Source organism: Pezoporus wallicus, unplaced genomic scaffold (genome assembly GCF_028554395.1).
Source record: "Pezoporus wallicus isolate ANWC-B61680 ecotype Strahan unplaced genomic scaffold, APGP_CSIRO_Pwel_v1 contig_6897, whole genome shotgun sequence".
In the NCBI taxonomy this organism is placed as follows: Eukaryota; Metazoa; Chordata; class Aves; order Psittaciformes; family Psittacidae; genus Pezoporus; species Pezoporus wallicus.
In genome coordinates, this window is record NW_026636510.1 from 2,245,355 (window position 1) to 2,268,988 (window position 23,634).

At 42.0% G+C, this 23,634-nt stretch overlaps 1 protein-coding gene and 1 long non-coding RNA gene across 3 annotated transcripts in view; one reads left to right on the forward strand and one right to left on the reverse strand.

Moving 5' to 3' along the window:
- LOC130594527 (uncharacterized) overlaps positions 1-15,048 on the forward strand; it is a 46,815-nt gene extending 31,767 nt beyond the window's left edge. Inside the window, exons 2-4 of the long non-coding RNA XR_008971107.1 lie at positions 13,576-13,705; positions 13,780-13,928; positions 14,282-15,048. This is a non-coding gene — a long non-coding RNA (uncharacterized LOC130594527). The remainder of the gene's footprint in view (positions 1-13,575; positions 13,706-13,779; positions 13,929-14,281) is intronic.
- The window catches only part of LOC130594524 (calcium-activated potassium channel subunit beta-2), a 99,748-nt gene that overhangs the window by 71,449 nt on the left and 4,665 nt on the right, over positions 1-23,634 (reverse strand). The gene's annotated exons all lie outside the window — the stretch shown is intronic.

The following is a 23,634-nucleotide window of genomic DNA, read 5'->3' on the forward strand; positions in this document are numbered from 1 at the left end:
ATTTGTAACAATAGCAGGGAGGGCTATTGGATAGTGAGCTTTATATTAACTAATTTACAGTGGATCATATGGGCTGGAACAGTGTAACTGAATGCAGGGCTCATCTTTTCCCCATCACTTGCAGTATACATTAATTCCATTTATTTTTATAGCTGTTCTTTCTTCTTCCTATGAAGCAAAGGAGAGTCAGCCTCTTATTACAAACTGCCTAAGACCTTTGGGGCTAGGATCTGCTCTTTACTACAGATCAGAAAGCTTTTGCAGCTGTTGGTAGCCTCTGGAAGAAGCTAGTTCCAGACGTACATGCAGCTCTGCTGCTCTAGCCTGCACAGCAGTATCGGTGCTGGTGCACTGCCCTTCCTGACCTCCCTGGAGCAATAGGCTGGGGATCGGGACACTTCTTAGCAATCCTTGTTCTAGTTTAAAGAATAACTGCATCAAAGATTTAGAATCAACTTTTTCACTGAACAAAACTTCAGGACAAAAGAATACATTTAGATAAAAACGTGACACAAAACCAATAGTATAATATGCTTTTAATGTGATACTTAATACAAATAACGTTGGTTTCACTCATCTGGCTTTTAGTTCTTTGTTGCAGGTTAAAGCAGGCATCTCTCTCTCTCAGTTTCAGAAAGGCACACAGAAAAAGTGATCTCTGTTTCTGCTGTTAGGAGCCTGCATGTCCTTGTCTTTCCCTCTTGCTTGGTTCCCTTCTTTTTTGCAAAAGAGCATTTTGATGCTGTTCATCCCAATGGGGAACTCCAGCTGCTTTTTCCGTTCTCTTCATTCTGGTCATTTGGCTGACATTTCTACTGTCTAACTTTCCCATCCGTGAATTCAGTCTGCATTTCTTTGCACCCTTTTGAAGGCAGAGCAGTAAGACCTTTTGAACTGCTATGAGACTTTAACCCCCCCCCCCAAAAAAAAACACCAACCCAAACTCAGGCTCTTTAGCATAGTCATAAACATTTTCTCTTGAATTAAGATGCTTAAATGAGAAATGGTTTATGTGATTTACTGGTACATCACCTCACTGTAGTACTGTAGTATTACAGGGACTGCTGAAGGTCCTTCTGCAGCTAGATATTGCTGTTATTTCGTTTGTATAACTGCTATTGCTTGGCATAAAACTTAGAAGATAACCTGAACCAAACCCAAAGATCCAATATCCTATCCTCAGAAAATCAGGGAAAACTAAGCTCTAAATTTACTGTGAAAATATTTAATTTGTGATGAATTTTTTTTTTTTGGGGGGGGGGGGCTGGGGGTGTGGGTTGGTGGAGGAATTGCTGCCTTGCAGAAACCACAAGAACTTCAGTAGCTTATAAGAGAAGTGTTCTTTCTGATGACTGCCTGAATTCTCCTCATGTCAAATAATTTATGCTAATTAAATGCTGATGGAATCTGAATAAGCATATTGATGGAAGATATATTTGAGATACCGTTATTAATTCATCATTGAGTAGCTAGTGCTTGAAATAAGACATTCCTAGCCTCTGATTCGGGACATTTCATTTTCAATATTTTTAAGATGTCAATTTCCTACAGAAACAACCCTTTAATCTACTGTTAAAAAGAAAAACAAACAACAAAATAAACCCCCCCCAAAACCCCAAACAAACCAAACCCCAAGAAAACCCAATCAAAGCAACAATAACAAAAACAAACCCAAAAATCTTCACAACAATACAAAAAAACTCGCCAAGAAGAACCTCATAGGAAGCAGCCTAGTTGAACAGCTCTGGAGCAGTAATTGTTTACACACTTTCTGTGTGATAACACATACTAATCACAGTTCTCCAGGCAAACAGACAAACCCCATAAATTTAAAAATCATTTCAGCATTCAAGTATGAAGAAGGAGAACCTCTAAGCTCAACAGCATGTGCTTTATTGGACCTCAAACTTACATTTTGGTAAGTGTAAGGGCATGGTAACTTTTCTAGAACTACACTTTGTACCTAAATCCTCAACCTTAGTGAGCTGTGGCCAGGACTCGGCATCCTCCATCCAGCCTGGTGTGAGCTGAGGCCGGCTGCAAACTTATCCTTATGACAGGTGGTGTTGGGACGCTGGTGCTGTCCAATTGATGTAGATGGCCTGGTACTGTTCCTGCAGGCAGCCAACGGCCTCAGGGGTGGTCCTGTGCCTCTGCAGAGCCTCTCTTGCCGAGGTTTCCACTAGCACCAGTGCTTGGGGGTTAGCACTGGCTGATCCTGACCTGTCACCAAAGGGACTTCAGCAGCTGAAAGTGTGGAAAAGAGGCAACCTTTCCTCAGCCATTGGCTCACCCCCTCTCTTGCATAATGGCATAACGATAAGCAGCTACACCTATGCAAAAGTTTGAATATGTTCACCCAAGTCTTACTTTCAGCTTCCTCCCCTCTCTAAAAGCGTCATTGCCCAAGGAGGTGGGGAAGCATTGATGTTGGTAAGTTTTACGTTAATGCATAAGGATGTTCACACTTTCTTCATCACTGCATTGAGCCCTGGGGATGAGTTCAGAAAAGATAAACTTAATGATGAGCTTTTCTGAGACAATTACAGATGTAATAGGGAATGTAATGAGATAAACAATAAAAATCAAGGTGAAATTTCCCAACTGAGTGAAGCTGAACCAACTGTGAGCACTGCTGATGGAAGCTTTCCCTTCCTCTGCTCCTAGGCATGCAGGTTTTGCCACTTTCTTTACCACATACCATCACCTGGATGGCAAGCTGAGTTGCCTTTAGAGGTATGGGGTTTGTTTTCAGGTAGATCACTGAGTTTAAGTCAGTGGGAGATTTTTGTTCTTGCTTAGGATGCAGTGAAGTTGTAGCACTGCCAAACCGTGCTGTACAACTGAAAGCATAATGTGGCAAATGGTAACTCTATAGGCTGGATATATGGGCATATGTGACAGATATGCTCTTTCTCTGTGGTGGGGAAAGCTTCCCAGTGCTCATAACTAGAGCTATTAAATATTAGGTTTTAAGCCTCCAGGAACCTTCATGTTGCACCATTGAGAGAGAAATTAAAATCTGGGAAGAAGTTTCTTTGAGCATCTGCATGGAAAAAACAGAGGTGATCCAGGTTGCAAACAGCCACTTTTCCCTTCTGCTCCCTGAGACTTAACAACCCCAGAGTCATTCTGCATTTTGCTCATAACTGTTCAAACTGGTGAATTCTTTTATTTAAATGTAATTCAGGTGGCTTCTCAAATGGAAGCTGGAAACCTTTCCTTGTGACTCCACCAGGAAGCTTAGAAAAAATTGCTTTTAGCCCACTGTGTTTTGCTGAGGTGATCATTTTATTCAAGTAGGTATGAAGGATGTCTGAAAATAGTTTGTCTGTATACAGAAGGAGAGGAGGCTGCTTACTTTAACTCCCAATTAGGGCTGTGCTTGGGAAAGGCTCTGATTATCCCAAAGATAATCAGATACAAAGATAAAAGATGCAACCTGCCTCTTTATGCTAATGATGGTGTCTGGCCCAGCTCTTGGCAATTGTAATACATGGGCAGCTCTATGTAAGAGGCACAGTACTAGAAATGTTCAGGAATTGCTCTTTGCTCTCCAAGCCATTTGAATCGCTGGAAGTTTGGCTAGAAGAGGCCCTCACAGGAGACATGGCCAGGAGGTACCTGCATCTCACACTGGTTTCACTCATGGTCTTAGGCATCTGTATAGCCTGCAAACCTGTGTTTTCCCTCCTTAGCTATCATCCTTTAGCATTAAGATGTTTTCATGATAGTAAGGCTTGTGAATATTGTTTCTAGGGCTGGTATTTGCCTTTGGTTTTGGCTTCTTCAGATCCTAGGGTGGTGTGTGGTACATGATCAGAAGCTGTGCAGTCTGTACAGCAAAGCACAAGAACTTTTTAGCTTCTACATCACATTCACATCCTCTTTGTTTTTGCGTTGCTGTGGCTTTATGTATATCCACTTGCCCAGGGACTTGTAATCTTATTTGTAATCTATTGTTTTAATTATTTTCTGTGAAGGTGCCCAGAAACCTTGGGGTATTGAGAACACAAATACATCATTTATTAATTATTCATTATTGCTAACTACTTGCTACAACATAATGTGTCTGGATGAACCATCTCCCAAGGATAAGAGGGTAGCTGCTTTATTTGCCAGCTATTTCCTGGTCAGGGGTAAGATTGCTAAAAGAACTGGGTGGAAAAATTGCTACATTTTGTTAAGAACTCTTTTTCTGATGTGAATGTCTAAGAGTTGACCTAAAAATCATCAGATGAAACATAGGCTCCGTAATCAACATCTAGGGATCATAATCTGTTGATGATTTGTCCCAGAATTGCCAGGAGAGGAATTTACCAGGTGGATAGAAGGGTGGCTTTACTTGCCCTGGTTATCATTGACTTTTCCCACTGAAGAAAAGTCTGTCTTTCATCTGCAGTTTCACCTAGTGCACAGATAGTTGACTTCCCTGCATTTTGTTTGAAATGCAGAAATAAACATAGAAGTGTTAAAAATAGAAATAACCCTGAGCTGAAATAGTTTCCCCTTCCTGGCTGACTGCCTCGCACACCAGACTTCAGTCATATTTCAGGTGAGGCTGTTGAGGCTGGAGCTACCCAGTGCTAATCTTGGTGATTGTTTTATCAGAGAGATACTTTGTCCCTATTTTTCAAGGGTTTTTCCTCGTTGCTTATCTATCTGTGATCTGATTTCCATGATTTCCCTGCACTGATTGTGACAAAAAAAAAAGCCTCTGAATACCACCCTGCCTGATTTCCGCAGCAGGAGATGCATGTCCTTGGTCAAAACACAGTGACCTCAGCCTGCTTTCCTCCTTAATGTTGTACCCCTTGGTACCAGGGAGTAATTGTGTGGTTTAAAACTCATGTTATGTTAGGGGTCTGTTAGTGTTATGTTAGAGTCCTGGTCCTGGTTGGGGCTGTGATCCCCTGCACGTGTGGGTGCAGAGGATCACGCGGGATGTCATTTGGTGCAGCTGCTGCTGGGGGACAGGCTGCTTTGAAACTGGTTAACTACAACGTTGGTGGGTGACAGTTTTTAACAAGGGCCTTTCAGCTTTTGTCAAGGTCCTTTGAAACCTCAGGGAAGTTTTAACAGGCTATAGGAGATCTGTTTTAGTGTTTTGTTTAAAATAATAATTGCTGAACTTTCAATATTTAGCCTGAGAGGAAACCTCTTGACTAGTTAATTGATTGGTGATGGGTCAGAGGGGTTGAAACACCTGAGGTGGATTGATCCAACCAGACTTTCTGGGGATGGGAAGACATACTGGAGGGGTTGGAGGTGGAGAGCTGGTTGTGATATTTAGTGGCAGCGTTTTGTCCTCACAAAAATGTCTCATCAGGGACTGTTGCAGCAACCTGAATCTGTGTGTGCACTTCTGGAAATAAAGCTTCCCCACGCAGGAAAATCAATGCAGGCTTCTGGGCACTGTCGTGACTAGCAGGTCCAGTGAGACTGCCAGGAGAATTTTATAGTGTCTTCAGATAATTTCTGGGAGCTCTCATACTGAGAGGAAACCTCTTTGCCTTCATCAAAGATCCCTATGAGATGCTGTGGTCACCCTGACTGCTCAAAGAATTTTTGCCTGTACTTGATCAATGTGTTGGATTGCTACAGTAATCAGGGAAATGAAGTCTTTAGTGATATGGACAGATTTTCTGACGGTCCTGGAGTAGGCAGAGAAGAAGTTTGGGTAAAAAATCCTGTACTGGAAAGGTAAATTGAGCACTCGGAATTTCCATCAGTCGTTTAATGGAAGACAGCTCAATCACTGGCAGGATCAATCCCTATAGATTGACCCCATGGCTATTACCAACTTTTCCTACGTCCTTGCTGCTTGTAAATTTAACTCCACCTCCCTCATTTTAAATGAAAGGAACAGCAGTGCTGAAGGGAAAGGAAACAAAATACTTACTTATAATGTTGCTTTTTTAGTATACCTCTGCATGACATTTAGCTTCTGCCTGTTGTTTCTGCAGATCTGTAGCTTGAATTTGTATTTCACTCTCTGCTGTGGTTGAGCGCAGTAACAGCACAATACAGCTAAGATGTACCTGTCTCTGCCCCTCCATAGTTACAAAATCCACTTTGCAAACACTTTGAAGAAAATGTTCTTGGGAGATCACAGCCCATTACACATGGTTGTGAGTTTCTCTAGCAGAATTGCAGATACATTAAATGGTTATCATCTTAGACATTTGGCAGGGTAATTCTCTGTCTGATGCTCTCTTCAGCTCTCCCAGTTTTCCAAGAGAGTAGGACTTGAGTGTTTTTAGTCTCTTGTTGATCTGCCTGGGGAGTTCTAGAAAGCAAGGTGGGAAAGTGCTACAAAAGTGACTATTGGCACTCTTGCTTGCACTTGCCAACAGCTTTGGAGCTGTGCTGCTCAGCTGCCACCTCTGAGAGGGCTGTGAAAAGGGGCACCAATGGCCACCCCGAAGCAGTCAGGGCAGTGGCTAAGTGCGCTTCTGGAAATAAAGCTCTGGAAGAAGGTGCCCTGGAGCTAGGGTGAGGAAAGACAGAAAAAGCCTCTTTAATGCAAGTTCCAAATTTGGCTGTAGGCACACAGTGAGTATTTTTAGCTTTCGCGCTCTTCCTGACACTTGGGTGTTAATTTTATAGCACCCCAATCTGTTTGCCTACAACTGTCTGTCTCGCACAGCCCTGCTGATGCTTCGCATCAAACCAGGCACGAAGCCAATGACTGGAGGCACTGGATATGGCAGCAACAGGAACATCCTATGCCAAAACCACCTCCTAGACCTGGGTTAATGAAATACTGCTCAAATGCTTGCTGAGCTTAACAAGAAAAAAAACCACAACAACATGCCCTGGCAACTGAAGGCCTTCCTGTGTAATTGTGTAGAGACTAAAACTGTGCAGAAAGTGATAAACTCTGAGAGTGTCTCAGTATTTATGCAAATGAATACACTATACACCGTTATCAGATATTATCATATAAATTATCACCTTCTCTATACCTCCCAGTTGTACTATAATCTTTCATAGTGCCGCTCCTCTCCGCGCAAGAAGCAGTGAGGAACCCGGTGCTTCACACTGCTTTTCATATAATAAAAGTGCAACATTATTCTGACAGCCTTTCTATTTGGTGCCCGGGTGCCTGGAGCACATCCAAAGCCGTCTGCCCTGCACCTGTGAGACAAGCACAGCTAATCTGACACAGCATCTGCCTGCTCTGTCCGATGCTCCTCATAAATAAAGAAACAGTTCAGACCGACATCTGTAGAAACTGGATTTTACAAGCCTCTCTGCCACATATATTTCAGTCTTTGCTCAAAGGAGAGAGAGAGAAACAGAAGTCTGAAAGGATCCTACCTTTGACGCATGGTTGCCATAGTAAAACTAAACTTCTTCCGTGCAAAGGGTGTGAAAAGGTAAAAGTTTGTACTTAAGGCAAGTAGGTTCATTATAGGAAAAAAATGAGAGGGAAGAGCTGCAGGGAAGGAAAACACTCCTTCAGAAATTTCATCATGGATCATGTGAGACAAAGGAGCCATTGAAAAAGGCTTTAACACATTTCAATTTTGTTGCTTTCAACAGGTCTTGCCAAAGTCTGAAACCACAAAGCTTTCAGTCAGAATGTGATAATGATGGAGATGGGCCTCAAAAATGATGGAAACTGGATATGATGCAGGGAGTTGGCTTGAGGTTATTTTGTACAAGAGCATTTCTCTCCAAATCCTACCTGTCTTAGTCTGTCAAGAAGATGTGTGTGTGTAGGATGTGCTCAATAGCACAAGTAGCAGCAGAAGGATATATCACTGATGAATAAAGAACTTTGTAGATGGATACCTGCAGGTTTAACACATAAACAAGCCCTCCTTGGTGTTGTGCGTTGCTGCCTGTTGCAATCTTCTAGTGAGCAAAAATGTGGTATAGAAAGCTAGCAGCTTTTTTCCAGCATGTGGTTTTCAAATGCATAATTGGTAGCAAGTTATGACACTATAAAAGCTAGAAAAAAATCGTAACTGGTGATCGGAAAGTATCATCTGCCAGAGAGAAAGAATTTTCCCCCTGGTTTTATAGAACCCCCAAATTAATTTAGCTGACCATATAGGATAGATGAATGCTACAGCAGCTTACAGCTCTTCTACTCTCTAAGTGCGCACAGCTGCCCTCCGTGTTCTCCTCCTGTCCACTCCTCATGGCCATTTTGATCCCAGCCATATTTTACAAGCACCTGGAAAGGTCTGCAAAGTGACATTACCCTGTATCCAGCCACAAGAGGAGATTGCCTTTCTGTGATTGACGTGGGAGCACTGGAGCGTGGGGAATTTTGCTGCAAGGACACAGCATGGAGAGGTTTGGGATCCTTCCATTAGAAAAGCAAAACAGAATCCATCATCAGGTCTTTTCCCTGTACAAAGGTGGGTTTTATTCAGTCTTTCTATCTGTTACAATATGCATATGAAGCCATCCTCCCTTGACCTGTAATAACTGGTCTGAGAAGATCATGTGTCACTTGCAGTGATTACAAGGTTGCTTTATCCAGTATGAGACAGATCCGGGAGCTTTCACTCAGGTTTTCCACAGCCACTATTTTTAGCCAAAGATCTTCTTTAGAAGAACACATCTGTAATTATACCTGATCTAATGTTTACACCATTGTCCCAGCAACCACCTTATTTCCAGGTCCCCTGATTTTGTCTGTCAGAGTGTGCCTGGCTCAAGACCTGATTTTGCCTTGAATGAGCTCGATGGAGCCCAAGGTGAAATGCTGTGATTTGACCTGACTCTAATTGAAGTCAGTATAACTTTTCTTTCTTTTAGTTTATTTAATATGCACCAGGGTAGGGTTTTCCAGGTGGTGATGATGTTTGCAGTAGTTCTGTGGCACAGGAAATAAAGAGCTAAGCCCACTGTGCTTATAGAAAACAAATTTGCCCCAGTGAGCTTGCTGTGCAGGGTAAAGGTAGCTGCAGTATGTTAAAAAAGACACTGAAAATAAGGACCTGGAGGTAAGAGCAACAAGCAAGAAACTTTGCTCTGCATGTGCATAGCAACGTATTTTTTAGATTATAGAAATTATTTCTGAAAGGTATCTGGGGATTTTTAACTGGTACAAATGAAAGGCTTTTGTCTTCCCCTGCCTGCAGTTTGCCAGTCCCCAGCTTTTCACCTCCTGCTTGCACAACATAAAACTGAGCTTTTATCTGAGGAAACAAAATTCAGTAAGAAAATATTTTTATAAAAGTGATCTGATCCCTGAAACTTGGGGGAAAACATCACAGCTGCAGTAGTTAATATAATTTAAAAGCTGATTACCCTGCATGTGGAAGAACTACTTTTCATGAGGCTTTCTACTATGTATGGTGTGCACCCTAATTTGTATTAATGGCTCCTAAGGAGCTATCATAGTTTATCAAGAAAGTAAAGTAATATGCATTTTAAAAACACTCTTATAAAGATTTAAATGATAAACCTTAATCACTCCAGAATGCAATATTAGCACCCTTACACTCCCAGAAGCAGTCACTCACTTCTGGCAAATTAGATAATTCAAGAAGCCATGAAAAACTTCAGCTTAGAATTGAGCTGTTGTTCAGCCACTCTCTAGGATTTATTTTATACATTAAGGGGCACTTTTTCCGCTTCAGTCTTTGTATAGCAAATGGCTATTTTGTGCACAGGAGCTTCATTATGATCCCTTCTACAGAAAACAACCTGTTAAGCTTTAAAGCTCTTTCTTTATTTTATAATGGCCTTATATCTCTGGCAATATCTCCCTGCAATTGTCTTGTTAGCCGGATGCTAAGTAAGATGTCAGTATAAACCAGTTTCATGATATCTGTGAAATATGGCTGAAAGATAACAACCTTACTGGGATGAGGTTTTTAAATCATGACAAAAGCCAGTCAGTAGATTGATAGCTTCTGTAAAGACAACGGAAAAACTAATACTGTGGACAAGTGAGGCTAGCAACTGCTTTTCCCCCAGCAAGATGAGATCAAAGTAACTGTGAAAATGAAAATCCAAAGATCCTTAATTGTGCTGAAGATTAAGACCCCCATGATACAAGGACTTGCACGGAACAAGGAAAAATACATCCTAGGAAATAACTATGTGCTCCAAGTAAAAGGATTAACTGACTTTTCTCTGCCCTAGTCCAGAAAATTTTGCTTTAAATGTACTTTGTATTGAGACTGGTCATGTACTTGAAAATGAGTGGTTTATACTTTTTCTCCCACTGAATTCTGAAGTGATGTTTTCATGCTCTCAACCCTCCATTTTCTGGTTATTCTGTATTCATAACTATTATTAGGTGGACAGCCTAAAATCCCATGTTGGTGTCTGACCATGAAAGGTTTCCTGCCCAAAGGAGGGAGAAAGGATTTAACTGCCCAGACCTAACGTCTGTATCAGCATGCGGCAGTGCGCTGCCACAGCACTGCCCAGAAGATGGCTGTGGGTTTTGTTGGTTTGGTTTTCTCTTTTTCTCTCTTTTTTTTTTTTTTTTTTTTTTCCCTTTTATGTGGGGATGGGGGGATGAGGCATGGGGAGGTTGGGGTTGGTTGGGTTGGTTGTTTTTCTCTTTTTTTTGGTTTATTCTTAGGCTTGCTTCCCCTGTGGGCTTCTTGTGCTCTTGTGGTTTTACACCCTCCCTGCAACTTCAGATAAAGTCCTCTACAGCACGGTTTTGGGTGAGGGGCTGCAAATATTTGCATAGTCCACTGCTACCTAGAGAGAACTAATGAGAACTGAACAGGTTTTAAGTGCACTATGCATTTTAGACACAGATACCGGAGGGTCTTAGTCAGCTGGAGCAGACTCTGATAGCTAACAGCTGGTGAGGCAAATTGTTCTGAAAGATTAAAAGCCTTAACTTATCTTGAGTGGCACTGTAAATGTCTACACAACTTTACAGAGCAGGTGCTGCAAAAGATCAGCTGTTCACTGTGGTCAAGGGAAAGATGTAATGAGGGAAAATGGGACTGAAGCAGAGAAGGATAATTTTACCTAGGTGATAATGCTCTTTACCTGTGTCTCTTTATGACAGGACAGTGCAGGAAAATGCATGCAAAAGTGAATTACAGCTGAGTGAGGCAAAGTAACAGCTGGCAGAAGACTGCGCTGGTTCTGTCAGAATGTTGACCAGTGAGTGCCCAGCAGGAGGTGTATGGCTTGCATTACCCAAAAGTCATTATCTGCTGGACTGCAGAGGAGTTCCTATGGCAAAATCACATAGAGCTAGTTAGTGTGGAAGTGATTAGTATAGTGCACTTATTGCTTCTCACCTGGGCTACATCACAAATGGGCCAGCTCAATGATGTGGATCCTGGCTCTGTGGTAGGGGAAAGTTCAGCCAGCCATAACTGGCAACAGGATTGTCCTGCCTGGATGCCCAACAGTGAAGGAAAAGCTGGAAAAGGCTGCCTGGGGCTTTTCTGAGTATTTGCTTGGATGGTTTGTTGTTTTTAAAGGGCTGCATAGCAGGGGCTTGAAGGGGCAGGGTCAGGTTGCTGTCTGGGAGAAAAAGGACTGTACTGTCTTTTTTGTTGCAAACAACAAAAAAAAGCAACTTTCTGGGAGTTCTGTGTATCTTGTTGGGTAGTAAAAACTGAGTTACTGTTTTTGGATCCCCTCTGCCCAGGCTGCATGCTTTCAGGCCATGCATGAATTCATTGCAATGGGAGCTTTGCTACAAGAAGCAGCCCTGGCTTATCCCCAGTTGAACCGGACTCATTATGTGTTTATAAAAAGGCTAAATGTCCATGAATGCAAGTGCAAATCTGAAAAATTGGGCTACCTCCAAATGAGCTGCAGCTGCCATTTGGGTAAATGACACAGAGCTTTGTTTTATGGTGGGGAGTGGGAAAGGGGAGGCTTGGGAAGCAGTGCACTTTCTGAAGCCTGTGAAACCTGGCCAGGAGCAGTGCTTGCTTTCCATTGGAGAGGATGGCCCTGAAACACACCAATCCTGGCTTGGGCCGTGCCTTATAACCCTTTTCATTAGTTCATCAGAAGCAGACAGTGTCAAAGGCCATTTTTAATTTACATCTGGTCCCTTCAAGGTATGCCTCTAATGAGGTACCTAAACCAAAGCATATTCACCCTTCTCTCTTGTCTAGTGAGTGCCATAGCAGTGTGGGCTTCGGGTGAAGGAAGACTCCTTCTAATGAGACCATGGGGAGGGAGCAGAGAGGGCAAAGGATGATCTGTGATATTTGAAGGTAGCTAGAGAGGGAGTGGTAGAGACAGGTAGGTGGTGCGTGCAGATGGCGGATAACTTGCACCGATATTTTTCCTCAGCACATGAGAGAGGAAGGGGAGGCGACTCTCCCACTGACATTTTTTGCCGAGTAGCCACCCGAAGTGAAAAACAGTCTGGATTCATCTTCTCCTGCCTTTTCCTTGAGTGTCTCTCTAATAGCTGCCGGGATGGATTTCTAACCATGTTAATTACCTCTAATTAGCTGCAGCTTTCTGGCCAGTCTTCACCTCTCCCCAGGAGGTGATGGCCCTGGTGGGAAGCAGGATGACCTGATCTGAAGCCAAGGAGCTGCTCCTGCTGCTTGTGGCCCTTTGCACATGTCTTCTTCCAGTTCTCAGCACTAGAAGTGCTTTGGGCATCTTAATATCTTTGGATACTCAAGGGAAAAGAAATGCTTTAGTTCCAATATGATATTATAATTTATTTATATTTGAAAATAACTTTGGAAATATACATATAAAAATAATGGGTTTTCCACATGGGTTTCTTGTCACAGATTTCCTTCAGCAGCCTGATTCTGCTGATCTCAGCTGGAGCATTATGTGAGTTTCTGGGAGCTGTAATAGGAAAACAAACCTTGAACAGGGAGTTTAAAGTGTTCCTGTAAAGAGACAATGAAGTTTCCCTTCCCTCCTACGTTTGCTTTGTGCGCTTGAAAAAAAGATATTTAAGAGTTTTAGGTGCATTTGGTATCTGTTTACGCAAAATCTAGGGCTTAGCTGTGATGAGATAAAAATAAATCTGGCTTTATTGTTCCTCATTTAAGCGATCACAGAAAGAGCAGACATAGCACTAATGCTCAGACATATTAGTGTAAGTCAGACTTTGAAATGAATTCTCTGCAAATTTGTTTGTATGAAGTTTGGCACAAAGCAAATTTGAAACTTGGCATGGCAACAGCGAAGGGAAACCATTCAGAAATCCAGAGAAAGAAGTCTGGCAGCATTTCAGCATTATTTACCTTGATCTAAAATCTCACTTGTGAATACTGGGACTGAGTTAAAAATACGCTGTGCTCCTCTCTATTCTCCTCCTTCATTAACCTGGTAGTACTCATCAACTGAAAAGCCTGTGGCTCTCATAATCCTCAAATGTCCATCACAAAAAAATGTGCTAATTAAATAGGTAACCGAAGAGTTGGGTGAGGGAGTGTGATTCCTGAGATGGAGTGGATGTGTCGATGGGTAATGTGAATGCTTCATTTAATAATATTTAGCACAAATAAATTAAATTTTGGAGCAGCCATAAAAAGAATCATGTTTCAAGGCTTAAAGTTAATCTCTGTCAGTATAAGACCTTCATTGGCACAGATTATCCTGCATTTACCAATTAAGGAATTTCTTGTATTTTCTCAGGAAGAATGTTGCTGGCTGGCTTTGAAGACAGGACTGTGTCTAGACAGAGCATTTGTCTTTCTGAGGAGGCAGCCCCCACAGGTGCACTGACCTGAGGGGATAAGGCAAAAATGGGTGCAATTCTATGAATGTGGGAGTAGGAAACATTACTTGGGGTTTAGTCATTGTGCGGGGATTTGCGAGACTGACTTAACTTAGTTTTAGGCTGCCTGTGTGGTTTTGGACAATACAGGTCATTCTTCTGTGCCTCTGCTCATCTGCTTTCAAATAAGAAAATGTCATCCTTCTTCCCACACCTTTTCAGCTGAAACATTGACCCCAAGAGGGATCGGCTCTTGCTATGGGTTGGTACAGTAAGTACTGTACAATCTTGTAAGATTGATTGAATTTGAGAATTTTCATTTTTAGCTGTAATGCTGTTGCTACTCTTGATGATACAGATGACAGCTGTAGCTTTGCATTTGCTGAAATTTATTGGTTTCAGCATTTGTTTTTATGTTTTGCCGTCTTATGTTAAAAACTACTTTTTGCACATAATAGCCTGTTTGTTTGATTCTTCAATTGTGAGGATGGATAGTAAAGACAATCAGAAATTAGCCAAAAGTGAAGTAATTGGATGATATCACTAGAATTTGAATGAAGAAATCAGGGTTAATTTATGATAAAATGCTGCTTTTGTGACATATGTTCTGTTCTATTCACGCAGATTTGGCAAAAGAGGTACCACAGAGCAAGACACATCTGAAATCTCAGGAGCTGGGGAGATGCTGTCAGATATAATTTGTATCTGCTTTTTCATGTCTGGAAATAAAATAAGTTATAGATGAAAAAGATGAGTTAGAGAGCAAAAGGAAATCTGGATAAGTGAATGTTTCCTAGTCATGTGCATATGAAAGCCAGAAATATAAGATAACACATAAGAAGGAATAGAAAAAAAGCCCCACTATCCCAGGAAATGTATGCCTGAGAATCTGAAATGCAGATACTGCTTCAGAAAGGGAAGATTTGTGTCTGTATATACTAAGAAATCTTATGAATGAAAATGTTGTTCTTCTGGATTTATGATACTAGCACTATTTAATGGCAGGCAACAAGTTCTTTGAAAGAAGAGCTGATGGTCTGGTTCCTGTGATGCTATAAATATACATCCCTATCCCCACCATATCCACTCCCCTGAAAAAATGCAGTCAGAGAGAAAGAGCTAGAAAAGAGTATGGTCACCAATTACTCTTCCAGCTTTTACTTTCCTGGCCAGGCCACTACTGCTCTACGTCTCTCCACTCCAGGATACTAGTGATTGCTCAGTCTGCCTCAGATGGCTGCAAAGTTATCATTCAGTACCTGTGATAGGGCAATTCATTTGCAGCTGCTGCTGTCCCAGTCTTTCATCCCTCTTTGCTGCTTACACCAAATAGTTTAGAAATAAGAATAACCCCTCTAGGAATGTGAAGCAGCCAGAGGGAATGTGTGTGTGTGTGTGTTTAGTTGCCCAGGTCTGTGCAGGCTTCCCTGTACAAGGCATAATGCCTGCTCATTTCTCAGCACCGCTCCTGGGCTATACCCAGCGTTGGATCAATGCACTTGACTCTGCAGGATGGCCAACAGCCTGCAAGAGCAAAGGTGGCCAAAGATTACTGCTTTTGTAACAGTATACACTATGTTACCTGGAGCTGGAATGTTTTCTCTTGCTGCACATTACTGGTTTGGTAGAGTACGTATCTTTGCGTATAAGGAAAATGGAAAGGCCAGCAGGATAGTGCAGTGGTATCTCAAACATGTCCAGCTAATTGTTGCCCTGTCCCTCTGAGACATTGCAAAAATACGTACGTATCTAGGTACAAAACTAACATAGCAGATGTATATATGTTTGGGATTCAATTTCTTCTGTGAAAGGTAGACCTGTCAGACTGCAGTTGATTTGCAGTCTTGCTCAGGAGGGACAATAAGCAGAGCGAGAAGTGCCTGTGGGAAGGCTCTGGCTGCAGCAAGGAGCTCAGTCCTGACTGGGCACTGGCCAGATGTCCTGATATGGTGTGATGCTTATGGACTTCAGACCTGTCAAGCTCATTTTCCCGGTAGGTTGCCCTCTGTGCAGGGCTCTCCTCAGTACCCCTCCAAAGTCCACTGCTGCATTCATAGGGATGGGAGAACTCGGGTGCTGCTTCTCCTCTCATAGCTTGGGCAGTCTCCGTGGGGTTGTCCAATGCACTCATGCGCAATGTCTAAATGCATTTAATTGATCTTTATGGCTATATGCTTGTCTTCAACCTGGCACAACTGGAGGTTTAATTGGCTACCATAACACACATAAATAATAAAAATATGCCAATTAGATAAAATTATGCTTACTAATTCAGTAACTACTTTGTGTTATGTATCATTCATGAAGGTCTATGAATATTGTTGTATACTAGCTGTGCTGTCTCATGAGCCAAATATACAGATACACATTTGGATCTCATGCTGGGGACTTGCTCTTGTGAGTCTGCTTGAAATGCCAGGCTTTAATCACAAAAGATAGAGACTTTTGATACTAGGTTACACTGCTACAAAACAGGTTTATGTGACCATTTGCAATCTTCAAATTCCTTCGCATAAAATCACTTGTCTGCATCATGCCTGTTTTCTAACCTGTAGGAAAGGTGTGATGACGGCTAGCTGTTTATAGGGGTTGGCTGAAAATGAAAGACATTTTATTTCATGTTCTCAGTTCTCCATTTGCCAGAGAAGTCTAAAGGTGCTCTTGATGCCAAGCTGCTTTGAAAATCTAGCCCTTAATTTTAGCAAGTCTTTGAAGACAAAGTGTTGTTATTGTTGGTGTTTCCACCTTTCAGCAGATCCCAAAATTTGTGATATTGTATTTCTGTCTTCCTCTAGCCAAAATAAGGCAGTGCACAGCCACCTTGTAATGAACAGAAGAGTAAGTTGCTTTGTCATACCTCTGATGAGATACCTGTATTTGATTTTGTATCAACTTGGAGACAATAATCAGGCTGTTCTTAGTTCAAAACAGTTTGTTCATTTTCAGTTGACAAACAGGACTATAAATGTTTTTTGTGCTCAGCACCATGCTCTATAATCTCTTCTATTATCAAACTCCTCCATAAAAATAGCCATTTTTTTTTCCCTTCATCACTTTTCATATTCTAATCCCTTTAGGGTAAGGTGATTTGACACCTAATATAGTTTTCAAGTCAGAATATATTATGAAGGCAAAATTAAGCAGTAATATTTATTCTCTGATTGCCTTTATAAACTAACACATCTTGGCACACTTAGCTTTTTTATGTCTCTGATGTGTACAAGGGATAAAAGTTATCAGTACAAATAAATGCAAAAGTCATTAAGGACGGTGTTGCAGGTGACTGTGATATTTATTTGTGTACAAATGGGGGGGTGCTAAGGCTTGCAGTGTCTTTCAATAGAAATTACAGGGTGGGAGTTTCTTTTAGTATTAGCAGTTGTTAAATGTGTCAAAGCCAGTGAAGTCAGAGGAACTTTACAAAGACAAATGTATGAGAAGCATGACAGCTAGTGAAGCTCACTGATAAATTCTAGTAAGATTGACTGAAAAGAATCACCTCAACTTCTTGTGTGTTAGTGGATTTTAAATTAATTATATTTTAACTGCTTTGGAGACAGACCCGAGAATAAATTTGTGGAGCCCAATGTAAGTGGCTGTTTTATAAATGAGAGAGGAATAGAGAAGTAATCAGCATTTCAGCTGTGTACAGAATAAAAAATAAATCAAAAATCAAACACTGAAAATATTATTACAATGCCATTAACATAAATCAATTGCATGCTCTATCCTCAGAATCTTTTTTCATTTCTGGTCATCCTATTTCATAAAGTCTTTAATGGATATAAAAAGAGTGCTGAGATTGACAGTGAAAAGCATTAGAGACATGTAGAGATTTTTTGTAAGATGGGAGGCGATGAACTGGGACTGCTTATGAAAAAGCTTTAGCTCCAGTAACAGGCTTAAACACTTCAGCAGAACCAAGGCAGACTGTAGGTACCAAACACTGTTCCTTGACCACCTTAACTCCTCCCTAGCCCTTAAGAGTCCCACAACTCCATAAGCATGTTGGGTTTTTAATTGAAGACCCTAGAGGCTCAAAGTGCACCTTCATGTCACCTGTTGCTCCTGCTGTGGGTCACAGAAAGTCTCTCCTGCACTGAGATACATGGCAAGCAGAAATAGCTTGCCTCTACTTATGGGACAGATCTAGACTGGGGTTCTTCCCAAGACCTGCGCGTTTAGAAACGGTTGAAACACTGCAAAACACTATTTAAAAAGACGCAGCTGTCTGAAAGATTGATTGAAGGTCTTGGCCTTGACAGCAGTTCTGTGCCACATATCCCTTGGTGGAGGTGGGATTTCAAGCCTTTCGTATCAGTGCCTTATCCAAGTACCTTTGTATGGGCAGCATCCAGTGCAGCACACCAGCTAACTCTGAGGATTTTTGCCCCCTGCCCCCTCTAGAGCCAATTGTTAAAATGAAGCTGCTGGTACTTCCGTATCATGCTAAAGCATTTGCCACATTAAACACATTGATTACTTAATATGAGTGAAAAAAAAGTCCTAGAAATTTCTATAGGTAAATAGAGCATGTATCAGTTTTACTGAGCAAGCTAAATAGTTTAAAGGATGTTATCTCATACTTTAAGGTATAAGTCAAACATGCAGATGCAGCAGGTTTGGGCAATGGTCCCTTTCTTGGCAGATTCCTCTGCAGTTCTGTGCCATCCCCAGAAGGACATGCACAGGCTGGTGGGACCCCCAGGCATGATGCAGCTTGGAGTTCCCATGGGCAGACTTCTTGAGGTGTTTCAGCAAAGGGAAAGGAGACACATTTTCCCTACCATTGAATTTGGGGTGGGTTCAGCCCCCTACTCACACAGGTGCTCCTGACACCTCATCCTTTCTACTTTTCCCCTTGTCAAATGCAAGAGAGAAAAGCAACAGCATTTCTGAGATGTAAATAATGTTTAATGAGTGGGCCTTGGAGTTGTAAAGGAATTCATGCACTTATGCTTAAATAATTTTGGTAGTTGATTTAAAGCCAAATCCTTCTGGCCTTACTGAGGCAATTAGCTGATTATTGCTGGAGGGATACTCACATAATTAAGGTGAGTGTTGTTTGTTCTTTATTCTATAAACCAGTTATCTGTGCAAAAGTAGTTGACACAGCGTAGTGGTGCTAAGGCAGTATGATGATGGGCACTGAGAAAAATCTTCAAACCCAGACAAAACCTGGTGCCTTTCAAAGAAGAATAGATTGACAAGCCATCTGCCTGACACTGTTCTGAGTGGAAAGCTAAAACCTGGCAGCGAGAGATGTGTCCTTGCCTGTTTTCTCCTTGGGACTGCAACCATTGTTACTTACCCAGCTTCTCCAAAAGAGGGAACCAACTAATTAGGTCTACAATTGCCATTTATCAAAAAGAGCATCTGAAGCCTCCCAGTGATATTTTTTCCTTCTCTGCCTGCTATTTCTAAGGCACCTACCAATGTGGTACATAAGTACCATCTGGATACCTGGCTAGTCACCAGCAGGCTGTGATATGTGAGGGGTTTTAACTAAAAACAAGAGAACAGAGAGTAGAAGGAGTAGACAAAGAGGGAAAAGAGTAGACAGCAGCATGTTTTAATGGAGGCTGAAAAAGGTATAAGTGAACTTAGAAACAAAGAGGGACAAAAAAAATCTTTTGTCCAAGATTTCCTGCTCAAAAGAGAAGTGAAGTATGTGAAATCTTCTAGGAACCTCCCTAGGTATATTTAAATTGCCTGGGAAGTGTGCTTGCAGACTAGCAGGGCTGCTGCATTGACACTAGAGATGAACTCTCACCACAGAGCAGGAAGATCGCTGCAGAGAAAACTTCTTCCTGCTCTGCTAGGAGAACCTCTGCACCTCACCCTGGGTGCCAGCACTTATTTACATTCACAGCACAGATGTGCTGGGATTTTATTAAGGAAGTGCACAGCTTTGAGATCAAGAGTCCTGGCTTCCTTCTTCCTCACTGTGAATTCAAGGAAATTTATAGTTTTTATTTGGTTCATAGGAAATCAAATAAACCTTACAACATGGGAATTTACTTTTTTGATAGACCTTAAGAGTTACGAATAGCCTAGTCCAACGTTATAGTGTGAAGACACTTGTGTCTTCTTGCTGATGATAAATTCACTCCTGCCAGTAGTTTACTGTTTGTGTTAGTACTGTCCCCCATATGGGTGTCCATGTGTTCAGGGAATGGTGTTTCAGTTTGTCAGAATGTCTTTGTTGAGAAAACTTCTGTTGTCAAATATTGGCAATTTTCTCTGAATGATTCTGGAGCAGAGTTAAGGCTTCTGGTGTAATGACAGAATTTTGCAAGTTCTGTGATGGCTTTTGACAATCCAGGTCCCAGCAGGGAAAGACTCCTCACTTGAAACTAGTCAACTTCAGCACACAGGAAAAAGTAAAAATGAAACCCACCTAGAAACTCAAACCTAGTTTAAAAGGGGATCCTCTCTGACTGAGCTGAATTACTGTAGATATCTCTACACAACAAGCATACTCATGTAGGGAACCAGCTAAAGGTGGGCGTACGTAACAAAGGCATCCTGTTCACGCTTAATGCACCAGATAAATTGCTTTAAAATGCACAGTTATTTTGTGAGTTCTTAGTGAATAAGTGCATCCTCGTATGCATCTCTGAAGAGATTTTTAATTAATTGCTTTCAGCCATTTTCTTCCTGTAAAATTAGAACAATGATGGAATAGATGGGGTTGTGGAGTTTGGTGGGGGAAAGATTATGCTAATCCACTTGAAATACAGCTAAAACAGAAAGCAAGAAGAGATAAAAGCAATTTTTGTTTTTTTCAAAGCCTGTTTACCTGTGACAAAATCCTTCCAAATCAGCTGCCTACAAATTACTGGATTATCTTAACTCTACCGAATATGATTTTCTGTGGATTTCACAACCAGAGAGTATGTCTCGTGATGCTTTTTGCAAGATGGGAGAATACATGTTTCATGCAATTAATAATTAGGAGAGCAGCAGAGCTTTTAAAGAGCAAAGTAGCAGCAAGATCAACATCTTACATGGAAGCCAATGAAGAGGGGGAATTTGTCAGAAGTTTACACTACACCCTGCTGCATCAGTAACATGGTTTTTAAAAAGTGAGGGAACCTTTCAGTTGCAGATGCTCCAGTTAGTAAAATGCTATGGTTAAAAATGAACTTCCTTTGTTCCTTGCTTGGATTATTGCTTCCTGTGCCTTGAAATATGTATGCTCTGTTGAAGGAATTGAAAGATGTCCTGGTTGAAGTGATTTTTCCCCTTAGGTTTTATTCCTGAAGCTCTTATTTCCTGGATTAGTAAACTTTGCCAAATCATAGAATCACAGAGTGGTTTGGGTTGGAAGGGACCTTGAAGCTCATTCAGTGCCAAGCCCCCTGCCATGGGCAGGGACACCTTCCACTAGACGAGGTTGCTCAAAGCTCCATCCAACCTGGCCTTGAACGCTGCCAGGGATGGGGCAGCCACAGCTTCTCTGGGCAACCTGTGCCAGGGCCTCACCACCCTCATAGTAAAGATATTTTTCGTAATATCTAAGCTAAATCTCCCCTCTTTCAGTTTAAAGCCTTCCCCCCTTGTCCTATCACTAGATGCCTGTGTAAAAAGTTCCTCTCCAGGTTACTTCTAGGTCCCTTTTAGGTACTAGAAGCAATTATAAGGTCTCCCCTTGAGCCTTCTCTTCTCCAGACTGAATGTAGCCTCTTTAAATCTGACTTGCAAGGACTGTTTTTCTCAGCTGAATTTGTTCTTTCCCCACCATTGCAACAGCAGCTCTGGAATTCAACATAATAATCTTAAGAACTGCTCATCAATAGCTAGATGGCCCCAATGATAGAAGACCAAGAAGCACAGACAAGCTGGACAAGCTGTTGTCCTTTTTTGCCCTTCAAATCTTCTATATTTGTCAGGCAAAAAGGGACAACAGCTTGTCTGTGCTCGCTGGTGCTGTGGTTAAGATGTGGTTATCTGAAGCCTCCTTCTGCAGCTGTCTCACTAAGTCATTAAGACAGAATAATTTAAGAGTGTTTAGCCATGCTAGGACTGCAACTGCTCCTTGCTCCCCATATCTAACCCCTGGCTATGTTCTGCTTTTCTTGCACCAGCTTTGGTGTTTGTGGGCTCCCAACTGGGCTCCCTCAGCCAGCCAAAGCCAAAGCACAGTTTTTGGGAGGCTCACTGAACTGGCTCGCCAGAGGGCCAGGAGAGCCTGGGAAGGTGCAGGAGAGGGTGGCTGGATGGGAAAGGGAAGGCAGTGGGAGAACAAGGGACAATGTGAGCCCTGGAGCAGCTGCAAGCTACGAGGGCAGCCTGGCTGCTGGGTCCCCTGGGCTGTCCCCCCCCAAAAATCATACATTTCTAACTGAGGTCAGAGAGTCAGTCTATTTGGCAGGGGTGCTAAGGAGCACTGTGGATGGAGAGGGACACAAGACTCTGGAAGGATTTAACAATCCTTTATTTCTTCTGACTTTGATTTAACCATGGGCTGTGATGCTTTAAGTACCAGATATTAATTAGAAGTGGTAGGAAGTCCCAAAGGGATGATACTCCTGGCCTTCTCACCATTCCTAGTTTGACTTATTCCAAATTATTGCTCTGAAACATTATTTATTCACTCAGGAGCTTGGTGTTTATAAGGTCTGTCTAAATTTGCAAATAACTAATGGTTGTCAGTGAGGAGTACCACTCTGCTGAGGTGGAAAATAGCTTGCCCGCAAGTAAAGTACAGCCAAGTATATTGAATGTTTTCTGCAACACTTCTTTAAGGCAGGCAATGTTATCTTGTCCCTTCTTTGGTACCGTGCCTCAGCAGGCACACAAGGACAGTGCCTGGATGGTGACCTTGGACAGATGAACCACTTTAGGCTTAAGCAGAAGCTTCAGCCCCCCTCTGAATCACTGGTCTACTGAAAGGAAAGTGTGGAAATGGGACAAATGCTCTTTTGTCTCCTCTGGTCTTCAAAACCTTTCTGCCAGTGGTTGACTTAGAGCACACAGAGCGGGAGGGACACTGAGTTCAGACAAAATTGCTGGGTACCTGGGAATGGTCAGGATACAGGTCTTGGCTCCTTATGCCCATCACGTCCTCAGTCTGGGGATTCTGCTATAACCCCCTTTCAGTGTTTTGGAGACGCTTAAGGTTTACAGACAGTTTGAAATGTTTCTCCTTTCCTCTGAAAGACACCTTCCCCACTGTTTTTGGATCTTCCAGTTCCGTGTCATGGGGAGCTGCGGTTCAGATCAGGGCCAAGGATTCAGCAGGTAGGATAGGCTTGTGCAAGCTTTGATGAGGTTTTGTTCAGTTATGTGATGCAAATGATTACCTAAAGAGCTTGTGCATTTACTGGAGTAGTTTTGAAAGGCTGATGAGGACCTCAGAGTTGCCATGTCACTCCTGTAAGGTTCTAGAAGCAGATGATAAGTAAACAGAGTGGATACCCAGGTACACTTGTGACTGTTGCTGCCTCTGACCTTTCAAGGATCTTAGAAGAAGATGCTACAGCTGCAAGATGTTGCTGTGTGTTCCTGTGGAGCTTATCAGTGGGAGCTCTTTGCTCCCAACCAAGCTTCAAAAGCACTAAAGCACAGACCAAAGGGGCAACCAGCAATGTGAGCATAGAGAGCTGGGATTTGACATTTTCTGTGTTTTCTCTCTAATAATTAACTGCTTCTTTAAAAGTGGTCCACACAAAATTATTCTGCTTGGCACAAGCAGAGATGTGGGTTAATTATGAGTAATAGCTTTATATTAAGAAAGAAAAAGTATTTGAAGATCTAATAAGACATTTAGTGGTATTCAGGGGAGTTTGAATTCGGGATTTTATTCCAGATTACATTGAGTCAATTTTTGCCCTAGCAAAGATCCTCTGTGTTTGCTTTGATTTTAGTTCCTCTGATTCTTTTCATTCTCTTACTCTCCCTAAGCAGTTTTAAATGTGCCTTGACAGATTATGAACGCACGTGTATTGTCCATAGTGGCTCTTGCTGTGTGC